Source organism: Schistocerca cancellata, chromosome 2 (assembly GCF_023864275.1).
Source record: "Schistocerca cancellata isolate TAMUIC-IGC-003103 chromosome 2, iqSchCanc2.1, whole genome shotgun sequence".
Classification (NCBI taxonomy): Eukaryota; Metazoa; Arthropoda; class Insecta; order Orthoptera; family Acrididae; genus Schistocerca; species Schistocerca cancellata.
Window position 1 is genome coordinate 539,276,112 of NC_064627.1, and position 24,886 is coordinate 539,300,997.

A 24,886-nucleotide genomic window follows, 5' to 3' on the forward strand; every position below is an offset into this window, starting at 1 on the left:
CTGCAGTCTGGGAACGCGCGACCACTACGGTCGCAGGTTCGAATCCTGCCTCGGGCATGGATGAATGTGATGTCCTTAGGTTAGTTAGGTTTAAGTAGTTCTAAGTTCTAGGGGACTGATGACCTCAGATGTTAAGTCCCATAGTGCTCAGAGCCATTTGTACCATTTTTGAACAACAGTCAACAACTTCTTTCCCGTCTTCACTGTGAGGGTGCTGCGTTCCTTAAAAACATTGTGACAGGTGATGAAAGCTTGGTTCACCATTTCGACCTCGAAAACAAGAGCGCATCAGTGGAGTTCCGCCACATAGAGTCACTGGCGCGGAAAGAGTTCAAGACCATGCCACCTGTAGGCAAAGTCACGCTCGCAGTATTGTGTCACGTCAAAGTGTGGTGCATTTGGAAGTCATGTCTAAACGCACTACCATAAATTCTTCAAAGCACTGTGAGGGCCTAAGAAATCTGAAAGCAGTCTCTGCTTCAGCATGACAGTGTCAGACCACACAAGAGAGCTGCGACATCTGCAACAATCTGACGACTTGGGTTCACTGTCAGTGATCAGTCTCCATACAGACCCGGCTTCGCCACATCCGATATTTATCTGTTTTCAAAACTTAAAGAACACCTTCGAGGACTTCACTTTCGTAGTGATGAAACGGTACAAGCACAAGTGAGGTTGTAGGTTTGTTAAAGTAAAACGTTATACAGTGACGGTATCAGCAACGTGGGCTCTCATTGGGAGCACTGTCTTCGTCGCCAGATTGACCATGTTGAGAAATAGATACGTAGATATGAAGAGAAAAATAAAGATGTAGAAGGTTAATAATACAAAAATTCGAAGGCAATACTTTTCAGCACGTCCTCGTACATTTCATGAAAATCAACAATCTCAGTGGTAGTTTCGTCTCTAATGATTTCGTTCTAAACAGTACGTTAAAGCCTAAACTTGCTTCCTTCGCCGGCCAGAGTGACCGAGCGGTTCTAGGTGCTACAGTCTGGAGCCGCGCGACCGCTACGGTTCTAGGGGACCGATGACATCAGCAGTTAAGTCCCATAGTGCTCAGAGCCATCTGAACCATTTTGCTTCCTTCCTTCTTTCCTTCATTGGCAGTTGATTTGCATGTACTATCGATATATTGTTAACGGCCTTGCCGCAGTGGTAACACCGGTTCCCGTCAGATCACCGAAGCGAAGAGCTGTCGGGCTGGGCTAGCACTTGGATGGGTGACCCTCCGGTCTTCCGAGCGCTGTTGACAAGCGGGGTGCACTCAGCCCTTGTGAGGCAAACTGAGAAGCTATTTGATTGAGAAGTAGCGGCTCCGGTCTCGCAAAGTGACATACGGCCGGGAGAGCAGCGTGTTTACCACACGCCCCTCCGTATCCGCATCCAGTGGCGTCTGTGGGTTATCGCTACACTACTGCGTTTCACCAGCAGACATAAACAGTGGAGTTCACGCTTAGGCTCACGGAAATGTTTCGATCAGTGGAAGGATTGAACGTAGACGCCTGTGGAGTCAAACGTGCCCTCATCAAAATGTGTGCACCACGAATTTTTTAGGGTACAAACTTGAAGTATAAATCTCCTTGATTTTGTGTCAGATGCAGAAAGCTACATTTCCCACGAGAATGTAGGTTGGAGGCACCCAGCACTGTTGTTGTCGCGGAATACTGTCCGGAGGGTCACGGGCACCAGAAGCACTAGCAATGTTAAGTTTCTTTACACATTGTGGGCTATTTTTCGATGTCTGCTCTCTGTTTTACCCTTCCCATGATCTTCTTCAATAGCCACAGCTTTCCTCTGTGATGAATCACACTGCATTCCTTCCTTCTATAACACCATTCGTCGAAATCCTTTGAAGCAAATTTTTTATTTATTTATTTGATGTACAGTAATTATCGCGGGTACGCTGCCTCATGGATTTTGACTTCTTGGAACATAAATCCGGCAACATATCCGCGGGAACATCTTACATTAGCAACGCTAGCAAAATATGAGAGCTTATTTATTTAATATTTATATTCGTCATATATGTTTCGAGCTGACAGCGGCTTGTATGCTAAAATTTAACAATTGATTAAAAACAGTCAACCCAAATAGGAAGGTCGTAGCTGAGCGCCTGGCGTTGCCCAGGTTTGTATTTATGCCCGACTTCTTCCAGCCCATCTCCTCCTTCTCCCTTCTCTACCCATCTGCTCCAACCACGTCTCTCTATCCCCTCCTCCGCCCTGCAGTCTCTGTCTCCTCCTACCCTTTACTCTGCTAGACTCGTGCTGTTCCCCTCTCTCTGTCCACCTCCTCCTCTCTCCTCTGTTGTCTGTCTCCGCCTCCTCGCCTTCTCTGTCCCTTTCCCCGTCCCCCACCCTCTCTGTCCACCTAGCTATATCTTCTTCCCCCTTTCTCTCATCTTCTTATCGCCTCCAACCCAATAGGATGTTGCTGGTTCTTACACACACAGTATCTCTCCCAGTCAGGAAGTAACATGTGTCCGAAGTTTACTTGAAATAAAACCAGGACTTAGGAGGAGATTTTTACGGGTGGCTTTATCCACGTACAGACTTGTCACATGTGTTTAACACAGTTCACGTGCATTTGTCTCTACACATATGTCACCTGCATGCCTAGCGAATTTCGCTTTGCTGTTTCATTTTATCATACATCAATGTTTATGACGTCATATCTCGTAAACCATTTGTCGTACAGTGATATAATTTTGCTGATACATGTAATGGTGTATGTAAAAACTGACTCCAAAATGTGTACCGAATACCGTGAGTATCGAAGAAGTAATAAATTAAAACGTCATCCCTCATGTTTCAGTTGTACTGTATGAGCAGCGAAAATTTAGTATGCGACGATCATTTTTCCTTTCATCATTGTGTGGCTTTAGTCAGCGAGAAGGAGCTCCGACAAGGTTTGAAATTATGGGTAAAGTTTACTGCAAGCCACTAAGTGCTCTCATTATCAAATACTGGATAATAAAGTCTGTGTATTCACGAGCCATGAGCTACACTATTTTTCATCCCCGCCACCACCACTTTGATAAGCAGATGACTCCTACCACCACACCAATTCTTTCCAAACTGTAACTGATACGTATACCAAGTCTGGTTGAAATCAGCCCAGTGATCTAGGAGGAGATGTGGAACATACGTACATAAACACTTACATACACTACTGGCCATTAAAATTGCTACACCACGAAGATGACGTGCTACAGGCGCGAAATTTAACCGACAGGAAGAAGATGCTGTGATAGGCAAATGATTATCTTTTCAGAGCATTCACACAAAGTTGGCGCCAGTTGCGACACCTACAACGTGCTCACATGAGGAATGTTTCCAATCGATTTCTCATACATAAACAGCAGTTGCCTGGTGAAACGTTGTTGTGATGCCTCGTGTAAGGAGGAGAAATGCATACCATCACGTTTCCGACTTTGATAAAGGTCGGATTGTAGCCTATCGCAATTGCAGTTTATCATATCGCTACATTGATGCTGATGTTGGTCGAGATCCAATAATTGTTAACATAATATGGAATCGGTGGGTTCAGGAGGGTAATACGAAACGCCGTGCTGGATCCCAACGGGCTCGTATCACTAGCAGCCGAGATGACAGGCATCTTATCCGCATGGCTGTAACGGATCGTGCAGTCACTTCTCGATCCCTGAGTCAACAGATGGGGTAGTTTGCAAGACAACAACCATCTACACGAACAATTCGACGACGTTTGCAGCTGCAGCTCGGAGACCGTGGCTGCGGTTACACTTGACGCTGCATCACAGACAGGAGCGCAGGTGCACAAATGGCGAAACGTCATTTTTTTGGATGAATCCAGGTTCAGTTTACAGCATCACGATGGTCGCATCCGTGTTTGGCGACATCGCGGTGAACGCACATTGGAAGCGTATTTTCGTCATCGCCATACTGGCGTTATCATCCGGCGTGATGGTATGGAGTGCCATTAGTTACACGTCACGGTCACCTCTTGTTAGCATTGACGGCGCTTTGAACAGTGGACGTTACATTTCAGATGTGTTACGACCCGTGGCTCTACCTTTAATTCGATCCATGGGAAATCCTACATTTCAACAGGATAATGCACGACCGCATGTTGCAGTTATTGTACGGGCCTTTCTGGATACAGAAAATGTTCGACTATTGCCATGGCCAGCACATTCTCCAGATATCTCACCAATTGAAAACGTCTGGTCAATGGTGGCTGAGCAACTGGCTCTTCGCAATACGCCAGTCACTACTCTTGATGAACTGTGGTATCGTGTTGAAGCTGCATTGGCAGCTGTACCTGTACGCGCCATCCAAGCTCTGTTTGACTCAATGCCCAGGCTTATCAAGGCCGTTATTACGGCCAGAGGTGGTTGTTCTGGGTACTGATTTCTCAGGATCTATGCACCCAAATTGCGTGGAAATGTAATCACGTGTCAGTTCTAGTATAATATATTTGTCCAATGACTACCCGGTTATCATCTGCATTTTTTTCTTGGTGTAGCAATTGTAATGGCCGGTAGTGTACTTACAGATGTACATCCATTTTTATGATACGTATGGGTTAATAGCATGAAACAGTGATGAAAAGCCCATAAAAATCAATTGCTTCGTGTGTGTCTTACAAAACCGTGGTAAACAGAAGTGAACGATTATAATCGCTGTGTAACACATATTTCTTTATATCTAACTGAGAAGTGAAATACCAATTTTAATAGATTTAGCCTTAAAATTTTTTTAATATAACGAAATGTTTTCTTAAAATATTTCATCTTACCATTTCACTCCCTGGGAGGTTCAATTTCAAAAAACAGTGAAACACGTTTTATTTTTATTTCTAATTTAATTTTTATTTCTAACAGAGAAGCCAAATACAAATTTTCATAGGTTTAGCCTTGAAAATGCTTTCGTAATGAAATAATTCCACAGAACTGTTCATTCTGTATTTCACTTCCTTAGGGGACTGAATTCCCAAGAACACTGAAACATGAATTTTATAATCCCAGCTGAGAAATCAAATACCAGTTTTCATAGATTTATCTTCAAAAATGCCTTAGCAGTTCTCTAACAATGATTTATTTTCAGAAAGATTTCACCGAATATTTTACCCCTAGTAATTTAGTTTCAAAACTCCTTTCATTCCTATTTCACTCCCTTAGGAGTGGAATTTTTAACAGTTCCTTATAAATTACTCCTACAGTTTAATATGAACACCCTCTGCAAATTTCAAGTTTCATTAGTGCTTAGGACTGGGTGATGATTTCTAACCAAGAAGCCAAATAACAATTTTCAAACATTTAGCTTTAAAAGTGCTTTGACAATGAAATACTTTTGTAAAACATTTCACACCCATTTCACCCTCATAGGGGTTGAATTTCCGCAAACAGCGAACCATGTATTTCTTTGTTTCCATCTAAGAATCCAAACTCAGATTTTCATAGCTTTGGCTTCACAAATGCTTTCATAACACAATATTTTAATAAATCATTTCATACACTGTTTCACCCCCTGAGGTGTTGAATTTCCAGGAACACTTGTTTTTCATTTATAACCAAGAAGTGAAACATCAATTTTCTTAGATGCTGTTCTAAAAATGTTTTAGTAGTTTTTTTAATAATGATTTATTTTTAAAAAACTTTCAACTACTGCTTCACCTCCATAAAACTTAAGTTTCGAGAAATGCTAAAACACGCATTTATTTATTTCTTATCGAGGAACCAAACACCAATTTCTGTAGGTCTAGCATCAAATTACCGTAACAGCGACATATTATCACGGAACTTTTCATACCTCATTATTCCTCCTTAGGTGTGGAATTTCGAAATATCCCTTCTTAAATGACGGCTAGAATGTAAGCTCAACACCCTCTTTTCAAGTTTCTATCCTTAGCAGTTTAGGCTGGGTGATGATGAACCAGCGAATGAGTCAGTCAGTCAGGACACTGCATTTTGTATTTAGAGATGTTTCAAGACGATAATGGAGCAGTACTGAATACACCAGTCTCAGGACTGAAGACCACAACAACAACCAGTAAAAGCCTCTTCTACTTTACTTACAGCTTCTACATGTTTTACCTCACCTACTCCTACTCGCTTCCTTCATTCCGCCAACCTTTAAGTTTTCAGGAGCAGACCCACTCGCCGCCTTCCAGGCGAGATACAGAAATATTGACGACGAGTACTGGCGCCAAGTATTACCGACGAGGATTAAAAAAAAATTTCTCTCTTCCTTTCTGTTTTTTGCTTGGTATTGCTTTATTTATTTATTTATTTATTTATTTATTTTGTTAGCCCAGTGTGACTGCATGTATGAGTGCTTATACCCTTCGCTATAAGACTTTGAGTTTGTATCAACGATGGCTTCGCCACAGGAACAGGCTACGCTGTCCGATCTTGTACGGTTTCAGGCTCAGCAAATGGCGCAGCTGCTTGCTGCCGTAAACGGACTGCTCACTCTACAAAATGCAGCTCCTACAGTTCCTCCGACGCCACCGCCGGTACTGCCGACGATGACTCCGGCGCCGCCATTTCGTGCCTTCACTCCTGACGTTGAACGCTGGCCAGAATACATCGCCCGGCTCAAGGCACACTTCGCAGCGTACAACATACCAGATACTGTTTTCATTCCCAACGCGGGTGTTGTGTTATACAGTGTGCTCGTAAAATCGTTTACCACCACCCGCCCAGAAACTAAAACTTACGACGAAGTGATTGCAACATTGAACTCCCACTTCCGTGACAGTGTAAATGTGGTACTTGCAAGCTACAAATAGTGATTGCAACATTGAACTCTCACTTCCGTGACAGTGTAAATGTGGTACCTGCAAGCTACAAATTCTTTCGTCTCCGGTGTGGTCCTACCTAGGGCAATAAATCTTGGGTAGCGGACCTTCAGGGACTAACTTCTGATTGTGACTTTAATTGCTCATATACATATATTATGATTAGAGACGCTCTTGAGCAGAATGTGGCGGATCACCGCATCCGCGAGTAAGTCTTAAGATTTAAAACCCCGTCTTTGCAGGAAGTAGTGGACTTGCTAGACAGCTGGCCAGAGTGGCCGAGCGGTTCCAGGCGCTACAGTCTGGAACCGCGAGACCGCTGCGGTCGCAGGTTCGAATCCTGCCTCGGGCATGGATGTGTGTGATGTCCTTAGATTAGTTAGGTTTAAGTAGTTTTAAGTTTAGGGGACTGATGACCTTAGAAGTTAAGTCCCATAATGCTCAGAACCATTTGAACCATTTTTGAACTTGCTAGACAGACAAGATACATTAGATATGGCTACTTCCGCGTTCGACGTGACCCCGGGTGTGTGTACTGTTAGCGCGGCACAACGCGTGCTCTCCTGCTTGGCCCCGGCACAGACAGCCACTCCTCGCCGCTCGCGCGCAAGTAAAGAAGTTTAAAGCCTGGCACCCACTAAGAAACTGCAATCATGTCCGAACTCTACTCGTGCCCTCCCACGGGACAGTTTTATTTTTGTAATAAGAAAGGACATGTGTAAGCTGTGTGTAATAAGAGAAACTCTAATTCACAACTTGTCTCCCGTTCGCGTGACTCACGTGGGTGTCACCACAACGGGAACCGCCGTGATCATGAAGCACATCAGCCTATAGACGTTAATGCCATTTATTCAAAGCCACGTGCTTCTACAGCGCGTCGTGTCCATAAACAAGTTTTGCCAGACTCTTCCTCTCGCATTCAGCGCGATGCGAGGAAACTTTTTGTGACTTTGATCATTTGTGGACGTTTTGTTCGCATGCAGCTGGACACTGGTGCGTCTGTTTCTTTACTGAACAGATCAACATATGAGTTGCTTGGATCGCCCCAGCTACGTCGTTCACATTCCACACTGACTGCATTTGCTAGACAGGAAATTTCGGTGCTCGGCGTGTGTAGTTTGCAAGCCACGTATAGTGCAACGGCACGTGCTGTGTCTTTCAAGTGCTCCGCTCTACTGATGCTACGAACATTTTTGGCATGGACGCATTTGAAATTTTTGGCCTCGCAATTCAGGACAATATACTTTGCATCAACGCTAGTGACCATGCAGACATTGTTGCCGCACTATGCGATGATTTTTGCTGAACTCTTTTCTGCTGACTGTGGTTGTACCTCGGACTTTGCAGCACATGTTGTAGTTAAAGACAATGCCATACCTATTTTCCAGCGGGCAGGCCCGGTACCGCACGCACTACTAGACACCGTAGCTGCTGAACTTAAGCATTTGCAAGACAGAGGTGTCATTGAACATGTTTCTGCTTCGCAGTGGGATTCCCCTATAGTGTGAGTGAAAAAACCAAACGCTCGTTTCCGTATTTGTGCTGACTTTAAGTCTGCAGTAAATCCCCAGACAGTGGTAGCTACGTTTCCCTTACCGCGTCCTGAAGACATTTTTGATAAGCTTGGTGCGCGGCCTGGTCAGGTTTTCCACGGGGCGTTTTCCTCGCACACTCGCAAGCGATTCGGGATCGCAGGTGGGCAACACGCCCCGGCAGTTCCTCTGTCCGCCTCCTCAGTTACGCCGCCCCTGGGTCCCTCCAACAGCCGTCGGAAGCCCTACTCAACGACGGTGAGCCGTTTCAGGGGGGAGGGGTGTGATATCGATAGCTACGATGCCACAGCGTAGGTGCCCGTTCTTAGGTTGGCACTACGAGAGCGGAAGATCTTCGCCGACTATAGCGTTCTCTTGCCGACACTGTGCAGCTCTACGAGCGCCGCTCCACTTCTGCCAGTTCAAGAGCAGACGGCCGGGACACTTCGCTTCAGCTTCGCTGCGTATAGAGACTTGGTACTACTTGCGACGGGTCTAAGGCTTCGCACCTACGTGCTCATCTGTGCAAAGTTATGTACACTACTGGCCATTAAAATAGCTACACCAAGAAGAAATGCGGATGATAAACGGGTATTCATTGGACAAATATATTATACTAGAACTGAGATGTGATTACATTTTCACGCAATTTGGTTGCATAGACCCTGAGAAATCAGTACCCAGAACAACCACCTCTGGCTGTAATAACGGCCTTGATACGCCTGGCCATTGAGTCAGAGCTTAGATGGCGTGTACAGGTACAGCTGCCCAAGCAGCTTCAACACGATACCACAGTTAATCAAGAGTAGTGACTGGCGTATTGTGACGAGCCAGTTGCTCGGCCACCATTGACCAGACAGTTCAAATGGTGAGAGATCTGGAGAATGTGCTGGCCAGGGCAGCAGTCGAACATTTTCTGTATCCAGAAAGGCCCGTACAGGACCTGCAGGTCGTGCATTATCGTGCTGAAATGTAGGGTTAAACAGGGATAGAATGAAGGGTAGAGCCACGGGTCGTAACACATCTGAAATGTAACGTCCACTGTTCAAAGCGGCGTCAATGCGAACAAGAGGTGACCGAGACGTGTAACCAATGGCACTCCATACCATCACGCCGGGTGACACGCCAGTATGGCGATGACGAATACACGCTTCCAACGTGCGTTCACCGCGATGTCGGCAAACACGGATGCGACCATCATGATGCTGTAAACAGAACCTGGAGTCATCCGAAAAAATGACATTTTGCCATTCATGCACCCAGATTCGTTGTTGAGTACACCATCGCAGGCGCTCCTGTCTGTGATTCAGCGTCAAGGGTAACCGCAGCCATGGTCTCCGAGCTGATAGTCCATGATGCTGCAAACGCCGTTGAGCTGTTCGTGCAGATGGTTGTTGTCTTGGAAACGTCCCCATCTGTTGAATCAGGATCGAGACGTGGTTGCACGATCCGTTACAGCCATGCGGATATGATGCCTGTCATCTCGACTGCTAGTGATACGAGGCCGTTGGGATCCAGCACGGCGTTCCGTATTACCCTCCTGAACCCACTGTTTCCATATTCTGCTAACAGTCATTGGATATCGACCAACGTGAGCAGCAATGTCGCGATACGGTAAACCGCAACAGCGTTAGGCTACAAACCGACCTTTATCAAAGTCGGAAACTTGATGGTACGCATTTCTCCTCCTTACACGAGGCATCACAACAACGTTTCACCAGGCTACGCCGGTCATCTGCTGTTTGTGTGTGAGAAATCGGTTGGGAACTTTCCTCATGTCAGCACGTTGTAGGTGTCGCCACCGGCGCCAAGCTTGTGTGAATGCTCTGAAAAGATAATCATTTGCATATCACAGCATCTTTTTCCTGTCGGTTAAATTTCGCGTCTGTTGCACGTCACTTTCATGTTGTAGCACTTTTAATGGCCAGTAGTATATATATATATATATATGTATATATATATATATATATATATATATATATATATACATATATATATATATATATATACATATATATATATATATATATATATTCATGCATCAGTAAAAGCTTCTTCTACTTTACTTGCAGTACCGACATGTTTCACCTCACCTGCTCCTACTCGCTTCCTTCATTCGGCCAACCTTTAAGTTTTCAGGAGCAAACCTACGAGCCGCCTTCCAGGCGGGATACAAAATGTACAACAACCAAGTGGGAATAAAGTGAGTGGAAGACCAAGAACGAAGTATTCGGATTAAAACGGGTGTAAGACAGGGATGCAGTCTTTCGCCCCTATTGTTCAATATATTTATCGAGGAAGCAACGATGCGAACAAAAGAAAGCTTCAAGAGTGGAATTAAAATTCAAGGTGAAAGGATATCAATGGTAAGATTTGCTGGTGACATTACTATCCTTAGTGAAAGTGAAGATGAATTACATGATCTGCTGAATGGATTGAACAGTCTAATATGTGTATAGATTGAGAGTAAATCGAAGAAAGGCGACGGAAATGAGAAGCAGCAGAAAAGAGAACAGCGAGAAACTTAACATCAGTATTCATGTTCACATATCGCATATCCAGATGTAACGTATTTATTGGGGTGGTATCATATTTCTTCACATGGATCGCAGTCATTCACCCACCAGATGAAGCTGCCTATGTCCATGTTGATCTTCGAAATGAGTTTTTGCATTTATAATGAAACTGGTACATTTGGAGTTTGGATAGGTCCATTTGACAAATACAGACATAAAACTGTTTCGTGAACTTCTCACTTCCCGCGCCCGGGTTCCCGGGTTCGATTCCCGGCGGGGTCAGGGATTTTCTCTACCTCGTGATGACTGGGTGTTGTGTGATGTCCTTAGGTTAGTTAGGTTTAAGTAGTTCTAAGTTCTAGGGGACTGATTACCATAGATGTTAAGTCCCATAGCGCTCAGAGCCATTTGAACCATTTTTCGTGAACTCTATCAAAACGTTAGCAGTCTCAAGAGCGACGAATCCTTTATTGAAGATTGTGACTCATTTAAAATTTGGCCTGGTGATATAATTCTAGGCATCATAATGCCCAGCCCATTTTATTGCTAAGTGAATGTCCTGATGCACTTTAATATCTTCCTTTGATTTCCCGAAGTCGCAATATTCGTAAGTTTAAAAAAATTGCTTTCAGAATTTCACATCGCAAATGCCCTCTTTTTGGTGCTGAAATCAATATCTGTATACAACCTTGTAGGTAGCGCAACCACAGCTATGAGTAATCATGTTGCATATCAATAAACCGCTTCAGCTGTATTTACTTCTTTATATTTAGGTAACTACTGGTTTCATGGCACTAAAAGTAACATCGAGACAAAATATAAAAATACGTTAATAATTTATGTTAAGGGCTTCTGCTAATTCCAGAAATGCTCTTATATTTGCTCTATCTCTACAGTTGTTAATTTTTGTAGAAATACAATACTTTAAATCTGACTCACTCGGTTGCCAGGTCATGTTGCCGTTCATCTATTTATAGAGCTCAAAATGTCGCCAAGGCGCTTGTTTTGTAACCACGGCTGCTGTCCAAATCATTGGCTACAAGAACGAAAGGTGATCGTGTTGCGGCACCCCACACTACCAAGTCTATCATATTGTGATGACAAATGCAATCTGGCACGATTTATTCTCCCCGGAGCCTCCAGACACGGGTAAGTCCATCGTGACGCTGTACACAGAACCGGGACTCGTCAGAAATGGTGACATGGTACAACTTATGCAGACATTTTCAGATGCCCCTAGCGGCATCGTTTTATGCATCCCGAAGTGCTATATTTGTTTTGAAAATAAAAACGCTTTCTCTTGCTGCACTGTATTTCATTCTCCCAGACGCGTTTCTCCTTTTTTCACTTTAAGCCATCATCGGTGGGATCTATAATGATACAGTTATAATACATATTTGTTGTGATATCTATGAATTGTAGATTATAAAACAGTTCATTTCTCTCTTTTCATGTAAACAAGTGATTACTTACATTTGTTTGGGTTTTTAGTTGGCATCTGCATTTTCTTTCATCTGGTCACGAGTTGGAGGTCGCACTGTCGCTCTATTTTCGAACGTAAAAAGTGGGAAGAAAAATGTTCGAAACATAAAAACATGCTTATGTTTCGTAGTGCGACCTCCAGCATGTGACCATATGGGAAGAAATGCAGATGGCAACTAAAAACCCGAAGAACTGTAAATAATCAATTATTTACATAAAAAGCGAGAAGTTAACTGTTTTATAATCTACGAATAACACATATCAAAACAAAAGAACATCATAACGTATCATTACAGACCCTACTGGTGATGCTTTAAAGTGAAAAATGGTGAAACACGTACGGGAGAATTAAATACAGTGCAGCAAGGGAAGGCGTGTTTTATTTACAAAACAAATATTTCTATGCTTGCTGCGGAGGATGGCCAAGCAGACAAACTCTAAATGTTATCTTGCGTTCAAAAACAACACCCAAGATTTACATATTCCCTTGCTCGCTATGCGCAAACTATTAGTCCCACAGAATATATGAACAGCACCTTTTCGCAATACATTTAATGCACTTAAATTTTGTACTGGGATACCTTTCCACTGGAGGCCAAGGTTTTCGAGTTATTCAAGAAAAACGTAGAACAGTGATCTTAAAACGCACCACCACCCCATACTAACATCTCACAAGTCAGGATTTCTAGTATGATGTTCGTGGCTCGCCCTCATATCACCGTACAAAAAATTTCCGACTATACGAACTAATCCCTGTATTTGACCATTTTTGTCTCTATTGATTGGGCTATTATAACGCAACAATAGTCGGCTATTTCGTTAACATTATATATTTAAACGTGCCCTTGATCGTAATGAAAGAAAAACGGCTTTTGTAAATGTCATGCTAAAACAAATTACGTTAACAATTCGATCCGGACTTAACCCTTACAAGCACAGTTCAACGACGTAATTGTTTATTTCACGCTGTTAACATTCACAAAATTGTTAGATAAAATTTACATAAACGCCAATTGTACAATTTGTAAATGCTCGTCTAAGCCGGTGACGCAATAAGGCCACAAAATGAAGACCAAAAAATGTCGAACGTGGGAAACAATTCGTGCAGTCGTAAATTTTTGTACAGTGGTAGGAGGGAGTGCCTTGGCCAACATAGTAGGAATACTGACCAGGGGCGGCTGAGTGCGGGAATGGGGATGCGTCTGAAGATCATTTTTTGCGTTTTTCTTGAATAACTTGGAAACTAACGGTCTCTAGCGAGGATGTATTCCAGAACAAAAATTAACTACACCAAGTTTCTTACGAAAAACGTACTGTTAACTTTTTCTGTAGGACTAATAGTTCGCGCGTAGCGAGCGAGGGAATATGAAAATCTAGCGCGTGGTTTTTGAAGGACAGATATAACGTAGCGGGTTGCATGAAACGACATCGGTAGGGGCAGCTAAATAAAAAAATGTCGTGTGACTAGGGCCTCCCGTTGGGTAGACCGTTCGCCGGGTGCAAGTGTTTCGATTTGACGCCACTTCAGCGACTTGCGCGTCGATGGGGATGAAAGGATGATGATTAGGATAACACAAAACATAGATCCTGGGCGGAGAAAATCTCCGACCCAGCCGGGAATCGAACCCAGACCCTTAGGATTGACACCCTGTCGCGCTGAACACTTTTTCTTTCTTAATCTCATTTTGTTCGTATTCGTTCGTTGCATCTGCTCGGGGCGGACGTCGTGAGACACCCGTTTTAAGTTCGTCGTAGATCGATCAGCTACCGGGGCCGGATGGTAGGGACACCTGGTGTGCTAATGTTAAGAACGAAAGTGACTTTTGCATGCTGTGTCACTGCCCAGGAACATAATTCGATGAAACTTGATCCATACATAGAAAGAACTATTAGAGTGTAGTACAGAAGACATCTAAAAATATGCACAATAAGACGAACAGAAACGACTCTTTTATCACACTGAAGTCACCGCGATCCATGATAGTCTCCTGGACATTAGAAAAGGTGGAGCAGGTTTCTTAATAGAGTATGCGGTTACTAGGACGGCAATGCACGCTCTGCAGTGTGTTTCCATGCTGCCCACAAGGTTGGTAAGGAGTTCTTGTGGTAGTGCGTTTCTCCCTCCCCCAGTTGACAACAGCTGGATGCTCGTCAATGTCTGTTCATTGCTCAACTGCTCGATGGGATCCAAATCCGAGGAACGGGTGTATCAGTTCATTCGCTGAAAACGTTCTCGTTTCAAGAGTTCCTCACTCTGCGCTGTTCGATGCGGTCGTGCATTGTCATCCATAAAAATGAAGTCAGGGCGGAATACAGCCCTCAAATCATGCACATGAGGGAGGAGTACAGAGTCACTTTAATATTGATTGGTTAGTGTTGTATGTTCAAAGATTTGGAAGACAATAGGCCGATGAAACATTATGCCTCCACATACACCGTAACACCCAGAATGATCATTTTCGACACTGTTCCTGGCTGCATTACACATTCCCGCGCCACGTCGTATGAGGATACATGTAGCATTATCGAAAATCGTCGTTTTGGTGGTCCATGTGCTATGGTGTGACGAGGGATAATGTTGCTGCATGTGTGTAATCACCTCCAAATTTCTGAACATACTACGTGAACTGATGAGTGTTATTTTGCCACTGTTCTCCTCCCTCATGTGTGTCTTTTGAGGGATGTATGTGGCCCTGACTTCATTCTTGTGGATGACAATGCTCCTCTGCATCGAACGTCTCAGGTGGAGGAGCTCTTGGAACGAGAGGACATTCGGGGAATGAACTGGCCTGCCTGTTCCCCCAACTTCAGTCCCATCGAGCATGTGTAGGATGCATTGATGAGACATATTGCAGCACTCCCAAATGCACCAACGAACATCCAGCTGTTGTCAATGACGTTTGTGGAGAAACAGAACACTCTGCCACAAGAATTCCTTACCAACCTGATTGCCAGCATGAGAGTGCGTTTCAGAGCATGCATTGCCCTCCATGGTGATGGCACACTGAATTAGAAACCATGTCCCACCTTTTATAATGTGCATGGGGCCATCATGGATTGCGGTTACTTCAGTGAAATTATTGTCTTTGAATAAAAGTGTCATTTAGTTCGTGTCATTTCCTATTTCTTCCAGTTACCTTGTAAGGTGGCAGAATAAATGGTCAGATTTGCACCTTACATAAGACCTTTACACATCACAACAAGAAGGTGAATATGACACCTAACGTAATTGTGGTTATGAGAAAATTTGTCTATCAGTATGTAGTGCAAAAAGGGATGACAGCCAACTGACAGTAATTAACACATCGTTACTATACAATGCATGTCTTTGAGTGGAAGGTAGAACAGAGTATGCGAGTCGAGTTGCTTTTAGTTTTGAAGAGCCAGCCGCACAATGCTGTAGCGAAAGCATGCTGCGGGAGTTACACTGGATACCACTTAAAGGGGTGGCAGGAAGCAGGACAGTGACCCCGGGCCAGGTGATTCAAGTCGGAGGACTGCATGTAGCGGGACATATGCATAAGGGCAGAGAAAAAGCTTTAGAAAACTGCATTTCGGAATTCCAACGGGATATGAACAAAAGCAAGTGACGCACTATTGTCCAGCGAGTGCAACAAATGGAAAGGGGAAAGGTCAATGTACTTTAGGTCAGTGAATGAAGGATAAAATAAAAATTTGGTTATTTCCATGTGTATGGCCAGGTAAGAACCTAAGAGGGCAGTTGAAATTGCTGGGAATGAAACGCACCTCACAAAGTCGAAAGCAGTTCCTGCGGTTGTCGATACTGCGTGTGACGTCGAAATTACGCCAAGTTTGCAGAACATCTTGTGGAATGAGTATCAACTTTAAAGAACTAGCGGAGCTCTATTTAATTATTAACATCACTGTTGTGTGTTATTTTCTTTGTACTTTAAATATGATACTGTTTAAGTGCATTACATTTGCTGCTGATGACCTATTCCTCAGTGTGATTCGCTTGATTGAATTCTAAATCGAAAATAATTTTCATTTCATAATAAATCTTCAGCTGCTTAGATTTATTCAGTTTCACTCTGAGGCACATACGAGCTGCATAAAGCAGCAGAACGCCTAAACGAGAAAATTGTTTAAATAATATTGACCATGTGCAGGGTATAAATTTTAAGTTGACAAACCAGAATAAACTAGAAAAATAAGCTTCACTCGAAAAAAATGTGTAGAATGCCAAGTTGATTATTTTCGAGGGGGACATCGACTGGTGCTAAAATTAGCCCGCCACCCCAGCGTCCCAGGAGGCAACTTTAAAATTTCAAATGGGAACCCCAATTTTTTTATTGCAGAATCAAATTCTATATAAAAGACTAATTACATTTTGTCTTAAACATTTGTTCTGATTCTTGGTAGTTGGTGCTGTAATTCAAGAAAATCCATGTTCTCATTTTTGTGTGAAAAATGGTTACGGATGCATAAAAAATACTTATTTAGTTCGTAAATTTTGATTCGCTAAAACTAAAACTCTCCCTCTCTCTCAATCGGGTGGGGTTTGAGAGAGAAGAATTAAAGTTTTACAAATGTTGACCCAAATACTGTATTAATTTTTTCCACAGATTGGGATAAGTTTTGTTTGTTTTGTGGTCATGAGGCCACACAACTTTTAATCAGCAAATAAATCATCTGACTAGTTAACTAACTAACCAAACATCCTACTTAATAACTAGTGAACTCATTTTTTATTTATCCTTAACCATTTTCCACGCATAAATGAGAACAAGGATTTCCTTGAATTACAGCGCAAACTACCAAGAATCAAAACAAATGTTTAAGACAAAATGTACATAGTTTTTTATGTAGAATCTGATTATGCAAAAAAATTGGGGTTCCCATTTGAAATTTTAAAGTTGCCTCCCGCCCAACCTCCAGGGGGCTGGGGTGGAGGGCTAATTTTAGCACCAGTAGATGTCCCCCCTAGAAAATAATCAACTATGGATTCTACACATTTTTCGTGTGAAGCTTATTTTTCGAGTTATTCTGGTTTGTCAACTTAAAATTGACACCCTGTATGTCGGTGAGCTTGAGATAACACACAATCATATTACATATTATTTTTCTCGTTAAGTAACAAGTGTTCTCGAACAAGATTTCAAAGCACTTTGGGCAGATGTGTTCACCTTCCTCTCCTCTTTCCTAGCTCTCAACAAGCCGTGATAAGGAACGTTCTATTTGTCACTCCTATGTGCCCGTGAATTAGGAGGCGGAAGTGGGGTGGAACGAGTGACAAAGAAAGTGTGCGCGGGGGCAGTTTAAAAGCTGTATTTTCAAAAGGTCGTAATCGTGTACTATAAGAATTGTGGGCCACTATTTGGTGCGGGCTCGACTGCTGCGGGTGGTATCTTGAACGTGTGCTTTCTTCTCCTTACAACATGAGGTCAAGATGCTGACGTTTCCTTGTCAGTGGTTACGACCATAGGATATGCTTCGTTAGTGAACACGATACCTACCTCAGTAGCCGTCACACTTGACACGCGTTTCGCCAAAGGCTGGAGAGTCTCTCCTCCAGTGCCCCAGCTCCTGTTGAGCTGCTGAAAGACTGCGACAGATCGCGCGATAATTGTGACCTATAATCGTGCCCCAATAGCTCTCTGGGCAATTACAGAAGCACTACGGGCCATTGCGTGACAGGTATACTACCTTACACATGTGAGTGGACTCGCGTGGCAGTGAATACGGCGAGTGGGGAACGCACGCGGTTCGCTTTCCGTGTCCGGCAGACTATTTCAGAAATTGAGACGGAAAGATAGAAACTCTTTTACTGCTAATATGGCAACCTGGATACATATCTATCTCTCGTCATGCCGGAATCACCCCAGCAACTCACGTGGAGGCAGAATCGAAGAAGCGTGTAAGCTATGCTGTGATACTGTGGTGTTAATACTAGTGCTAGTATTAGTAGTAAATTTTATTCATTCGTGTATCACTTTTATAAGGATACTGTAAATGTTACGATATTACACGTAATTACACGAAGCCATGGACCCAAGATGTCATCAAGGCATTGTCCAAACTGTTGGGCAATTATGCCTTTACTTGGTTACAAATGTAGTTTGACATGGATGGGACAGGTAGTCGGCTGTGGCCTTATAGAAATAAATTTTTTCCGTGAAATTATTCAGTAAGTTAGTGCTACGGTGTTCATTCATTTATCAACGCAGATCGCCCCATATACTACACACATTGCACTGAGGTGAAAAAGTCATGGGATACCTCCTAATACCGTGTCGGACCTTCTTTTGCCCAGCGTAGTGCAGCAACTTGGCGTGGCATCGACTCAACAAGTGTTTGGAAGTCCCCTGCAGAAATATTGAGCAATTCTGTCTATGTAGCCACCCAAAATTGCGAAACTGTAGCCTGTGCAGTATTTTCTGTACGAACTGACCTCTCGATTACGTCCGATAAACGTTCGATGGGTGGCGAAACCATTCGCTCAACTTGTCCATAGCAATGTTCAAACTAGTCACGAACTAATGTGGCCTGGTGACACAATGTACTGTCTTCCATAAAAATTCCATCTTTGTTTGCGAACGTGAAGTCCCTGAATGGCTGTAAATGTTTTCCAAGTAGCCGAACATAATCATTTCCAGTTAGTGATCGGTCCAATTGGACCAAGGACTTAGTCCATTCCATGTAAACACAGCCCACACCATTATGGAGCCATCTACAGTCTGGACAGTGCCTTGATGACAACGTGGGTCCGTGGCTTCGTGGGGTCTGCGCCACACTCCAATCCTGCCATTAGCTCCTACCAACTGAAATTGTGACTCATCTGACCAGGCCACGGTTTTCCAGTTGTCTACGAACCAACCGAGACGGCCACGAGCCCAGGAAAGGCGCTGCAGCGAAGACGTACTGTTAGCAAAGCCAATCGCGTCGGTTGTCTGCTGCCATAGCCCATTAATACCAAATTTCGCCGTACTGTCGGAATGGATACGTTAGTCGTACGTGCCATACTGATTTCTGCGGTTATTTCACGCAGTGTGGCTTATCTTTTAGCAGCGACATCTATTGTCAAATGTCCCTGCTCTCGGTCGTTAAATGGAAGCCTCCGGCCCCTCCGTTGTCTGAGGTGTGACGTAATGCCTGAAATTTGGTATTCTCGTCACAGTCTTAACACTGTGGATCTCGGAATATTGAATTCCCTAACGATTTCTGAAATTAATTTCCCATGCCTCTAGCTCCAACTACCAGTCCGCTGTTAATTGCCGTCGTGCGGCCACAATCACGTGTAAACCTTTTCGCATGGATCATCTGAGTACACTGCACTACCCTTTTATACCTTGTGTACTAGATACTACTGCCATCTCTATGTTTGCATATCGCTATCTCATGACTTTTGTCACATCAGTGCACACTGATGTGTCAGAACATCATGACCACTGTGGAACTAAATGGCGTTGTTGCGGCCATGTGACACGGTAAGGAAAGTATCAAAGCAAAGTAGAGACGAAGGGGGAATCATTCTAGCGAAGATACGGACCGCAGATTGGGAAATCCGTTGGCCTATGCAACTTCAAGAAAGGGCAAGTAGTTATGGCCCGGGCCTGGGAACGAGTGCCTAGCAAACGACAAAGCTAAATGTTCTAATGTGTGTGAGTTCCTAAGAGACCAAACTGCTGAGGTCATCGGTCCCTAGACTTACACACTACTTAAACCAACTTATGCGAAGAACAACACACCAACCATGCCCGAGGGAGGACTCGAACCTCCGGCGGGAGGGGCCACGCAATCCGTTATATTGCGCCTCTAACCGCGCGGCCACGGCGAATCTGGTCGACTGTTCGCTTCCAACTGTAGTGAGTATAGTATGACAGCATTCTTCTAATCATTCAAGTTACGGGAGAAGACTTGTGAACACCACAAATGAAATAAAAGGGACTCGTGCCCCTGTATCTTAATCTGTCCAATAAAATCCTGTGAAAAAAGCTCACAAAACCTCCAGAAGGCCACTTTTCAATCCATCTAACGTCTTTTCTACGAATAGCTTCATAATGTGATGTAATACAACTGATGAACTGATGTACTGTTTGTTGGCCCGGTACAACATGTATACCATTACTACCATTACTACATGAACTTCATGCATAGTTAATACGCAATCGTAGTATAATTAACTAACTGCATCAGTTTTGGATGTTTGTTCTATCGTACAAGAACTGTATGTTAATGTTTATGGCCCTTTAACCGTCTACTTTTATTTTTGTTTGTTCAACGGTTTTAATCTTAATGTGATCCGATGTGACTCCAGAGCAAAATATTAGTGAAAGCTTCTGCGACGGGCAATATTTATACTTGCACACTAACTGTCATACTCTTTATGTTATACGTATGTTGAGACTCGTCAGCTACACCTGAAGAAATGGTTTCCGGAACATACCAATAACATGTTTTGATTTACCTTGAAGATGCTAGCAATCCCTGGTTGAGTGCACTGCTCCTTGCGTGGTGACGTTTTGTGTAAAATGATTAAATGGAAGAAGAACCCACAATTATTTGTTTTGAGTTGTAAACGGTTATTTTTCATTTTTTTCGTCGGTACAAAATGTTAGTATAGAAAACTGGTATTGACTGCACAACGTTGATTAATGATGTCAGACACTTGGTCAAATATAATTGTCTCATTATTTTCCTTGCAATAGTAGCGTCGTTCTCGCGCAATCGATATTATATCCCAAATAATGATTTTATCAATGTTGTGCACACTCCCATGTTATCCACCGCCAACCCCTTACCTGCTACTGTCCGACTCACAGTGACGTAATGGCGCATTACAGTGCGCATAAACAACTGTGTCTCAATGGAAAAGTGTGCCAAGGACAACCAATTTTCGCAGTTTTCTTCTATCATGTGAAACTGGCTAATCCAGGAAAAGTTTCTTGTCGACAGTTTCACGTGTTAAGTATGAATCATCTGCGAAGTCCGCTCGTAGCTACTACAGAGATGCATGTGGGCAACAAGTCCTCCCCTCCACAGGATTCATAGCCAGCAGCGCTTCACACTAGCCCATGTTCATGTAGCCTGTAGTTCAATATCCATGAAAGGTTTCCACATAGCTTGTACATAAAATATGGGGTCGTGCAGGTACAAGATGTTGGTAATATTGAACACTTGGGATTACAGCTGCAGAATTAATTCTTTGGCAGTGAGAATACCTCATAAATGCTGAAATGTGTAAACAAATCATGTAAATCTAAAACGAAATTATTGTTTATGGTGGCAGTTCAGTGATTCTTGCAGAAATCTGTCATGGGATTGGTGATAATAACTGACAGTTCTCGAGATGTTTCCATATCAACAATGCGATTACAGCGTCAAACTAGGAATAAGAAGAACCCACATAAATATTGTAAGGACGCTTACTTTGATCAAAAAGGCTTCCATTCTAGCGAAACGTACATTCTCATTATCTAGCGAAAATGTAAAAAGTATAGCTATTAATAAACTGGAATGAAATGGAATCTGAGTAATTTATTACTGACCAGTACCTAACACTCCATGGAATAATTTCTTAGCACCATTTTTAACATCATCAGTGGATTTTTATTTCCTGTTAAATTTCAAGTTCACATACAGATGGATACTAAATGCAACACTACAGGATGCCGCAGTGATAGGACACTGGATTCCGATTCGGGAAGACGGCAGTTCGAACACCCGTCAGGCTATGCAGTTTTAGGTTTTCGATTGTATTCCTAAATCAATGAATACCAATGCAGAGATGCATCCTTTGAGAAGGACCGGCTGATGTCGCTCAACTTCTCTCCACAGTTCCAGCGTGCCCTCCGTCTCTAAAGATCTCTTCAACGACACAACCTTAAAACCCTAATCTTATTCATCTTCTTCCTTATGCATGTCATTGTCGCTGTATTGCAGAGTTCTGTAAGATAAGCAATCAACCCTTTACGTTTTTATCGATGTTCACGTTTCTAGCTGTCACTCGTTTATCAACTCAGTTTATTACTTGGAGAGACACAGAAATAAAGAGTGACTTAAAGACGTATTTCAGCCGGCTAATAGGAAGGGAATTCCTTCTTCACGCCGTCGGGCTTCTTCATTTCGCTTTGTGTGAGTCTTGTGTTATAATGTATCTTTTCAGTGTATCTGTAGTAATATAGGCTTGTAGAGTGCTGAGTTGAATTTGTGCTGGTAATGACGAAGGTTTAGGGCGACGCCTGGGTGGGCGCATAACCTGCTCTCGTTATCTTGTAGCAAAGGGGATGCAGAGTGAACGCCACCATCCAACGGAAGAATCACCATCAACATTCCCTCACTTTTACAGGACATTGTGCAGAAGTTGGAAATTAAACCCACGACACTGGTGACCAGGAATATCACGCCAACACTTTCCACCCTGAAGTTCAGATCGTAGTGATGAAATACCTCTCCTAGCCATCTACAATGCAAGGTCTCGTTAGCACCCTTGGCTACAGACAGCAGTAGACATACACAGAAAATCATAGGTACAACAAGAGAAAGAATGAAAATTATAAACATATTCACAGACAGAATAAGAATATGTTGGACACATTATCTTCAGTTTATAAACACCATATACTAGATACACAAGATGGAATCTGAACACACATGTTTGCGGAAGACAACAGTAGTTATCTAGAGGGCCAGACAACGATCTTATCTCAAGGTCACTTCTGATATCTGTTACACCTGAGACAATTCGGTTGAATGTATTTAAGGTCGCCCAGGGGAACCCCTGTGCTACCTATGCACCTGAGGCACATTCAAGGTCATGACTTAATCCGATACTGGTCAGGTGGCAGTCGGACACTTGTAGGTTGTGAAAGCAAGGTCAGAATGTAACCTGATACATCGCCTATGAATGTTGAGCACATACATGACATAAAATTCGCAGGAAAATGAAGGTCACTCCGACCCCTGTGCGTAAATAAGATTGAGACACTCTCTGTCCCGTCCCCGACTTTTATTACTAGAGTAACTGCCTGGGAACCGTCATTCCAGGCCTGTGCACCACACTGGGAGGATCAGGTCTGTTATAAGCGAATTAAGTTTGGAATTATTAACAATGATTTGTTCTCTCTATGGATCAGTGTAGTGAAGGGAGCATCCTCTATTGTAAATAACATCAACGATATAACAAATTAACTTACTGTTCATTATTAACAAGTTTTGCAGTACAATGCATTAGCCACAATTTTTGTTGTTTATTAATTTTTTCAAAATTTTTCTGGTTTATTTGTAATTATTTTCTAACTTGATGCACAAAAATAATTTTTTCTCATGCGTCAACTCGGTTCGGAGAGTTCCAGAACCTGTACAGAAAATTGGTATAGAGATCAACATAAACATCATTTCCGACATTTTTATTGCACATGAAAACCCCACATTGCATGTTGTGCCACCATACAGCGAGACCTTCAGACGTGGTGGTCCAAATTGCTGTCCACACCGGTACCTCTAATACCCAGTAGCACGTCCTCTTGTACTGATGCATGCCTGTATTCGTCGTGGCATACTATCCACAAGTTTATCAAGTTGGTCCAGATTGTCACACTCCTCAAAGGCGATTCGGGGTAGATCCCTCAGAATGGTTGATGGGTCACGTCGTCCATAAAGAGCCCTTTTCAATTTATCCAAGGCAAGTTAGGTAGGGTTCATGTCTGGAGAACATGCTAGCCACTCTAGTCGAGGGATGTCGTTATCCTGAAGGAAGTCATTCACAAGATGTGGACGATGGGGGAGCGAATTGTCGTCCATGAGGACGAATGCCTCGCCAACATGCTGCCGATACGGTTGCACTATCGGTCGGAGGATGGCATTCACGTATCGTACAACCGTTACGGCGCCTTCCATGAGCACCAGCGGCGTACGTCGGCCCCACATAACGCCACCCCAAAACAGCAGGGAACTTCCATCTTGCTGCACTCGCTGGACAGTGTGTCTAAAACGTTCAATATGACTGGGTTGCCTCCAAACACGTCTCCGAAGATTTTCTGGTTGAAGGCATATGCGTCACTCATCGGTGAAGAGAACGTGATGCCAATCCTGAGCGGTCCATTCGGCATGTTGTTGGGCCCATCTGTACTGCGCTGCATGGTGTCGTGGTGAAGTTGCACATCATGCAGCCTATTGCGCATAGTTTGAGTCGTAACACGGCGTCCCGTGGCTGCACAAAAAGCATTATTCAACATGGTGGCGTTGCTGCCAGGATTCCTCCGAGCCACAATCCGTAGGTAGCGGTCATCCACTGCAGTAGCAGCCCACGGGCGGCCTGAGCGAGGCATGTCATCGACAGTTCCTGTCTCTGTATCTCCTCCATGTCCGAATAACATAACTTTGGTTCACTCCGAGACGCCTAGACACTTCCCTTGTTGAGAGCCCTTCCAGGCACAAAGTAACAATGCGGACGCGATCGAACCGCGCTATTGAGCGTGTAGGCATGGTTGAGCTACAGACAACACGAGCCGTGTACCTCGTTCCTAGTGGAATGATTGGAACTGATCGGAATCGGACACCCTCCGTCTAATAGGCGCTGCTCATGCATGGTTGCCGGACGGTGTGGCC

General features: G+C 43.5%; 1 pseudogene; it reads left to right on the forward strand.

Annotated features, from left to right (window-relative positions):
• Nucleotides 1-1,137: 1,137 nt before the first annotated feature.
• LOC126163421 (5S ribosomal RNA) lies at nucleotides 1,138-1,255 on the forward strand (annotated as a pseudogene).
• The last annotated feature ends 23,631 nt before the right edge of the window (nucleotides 1,256-24,886 follow it).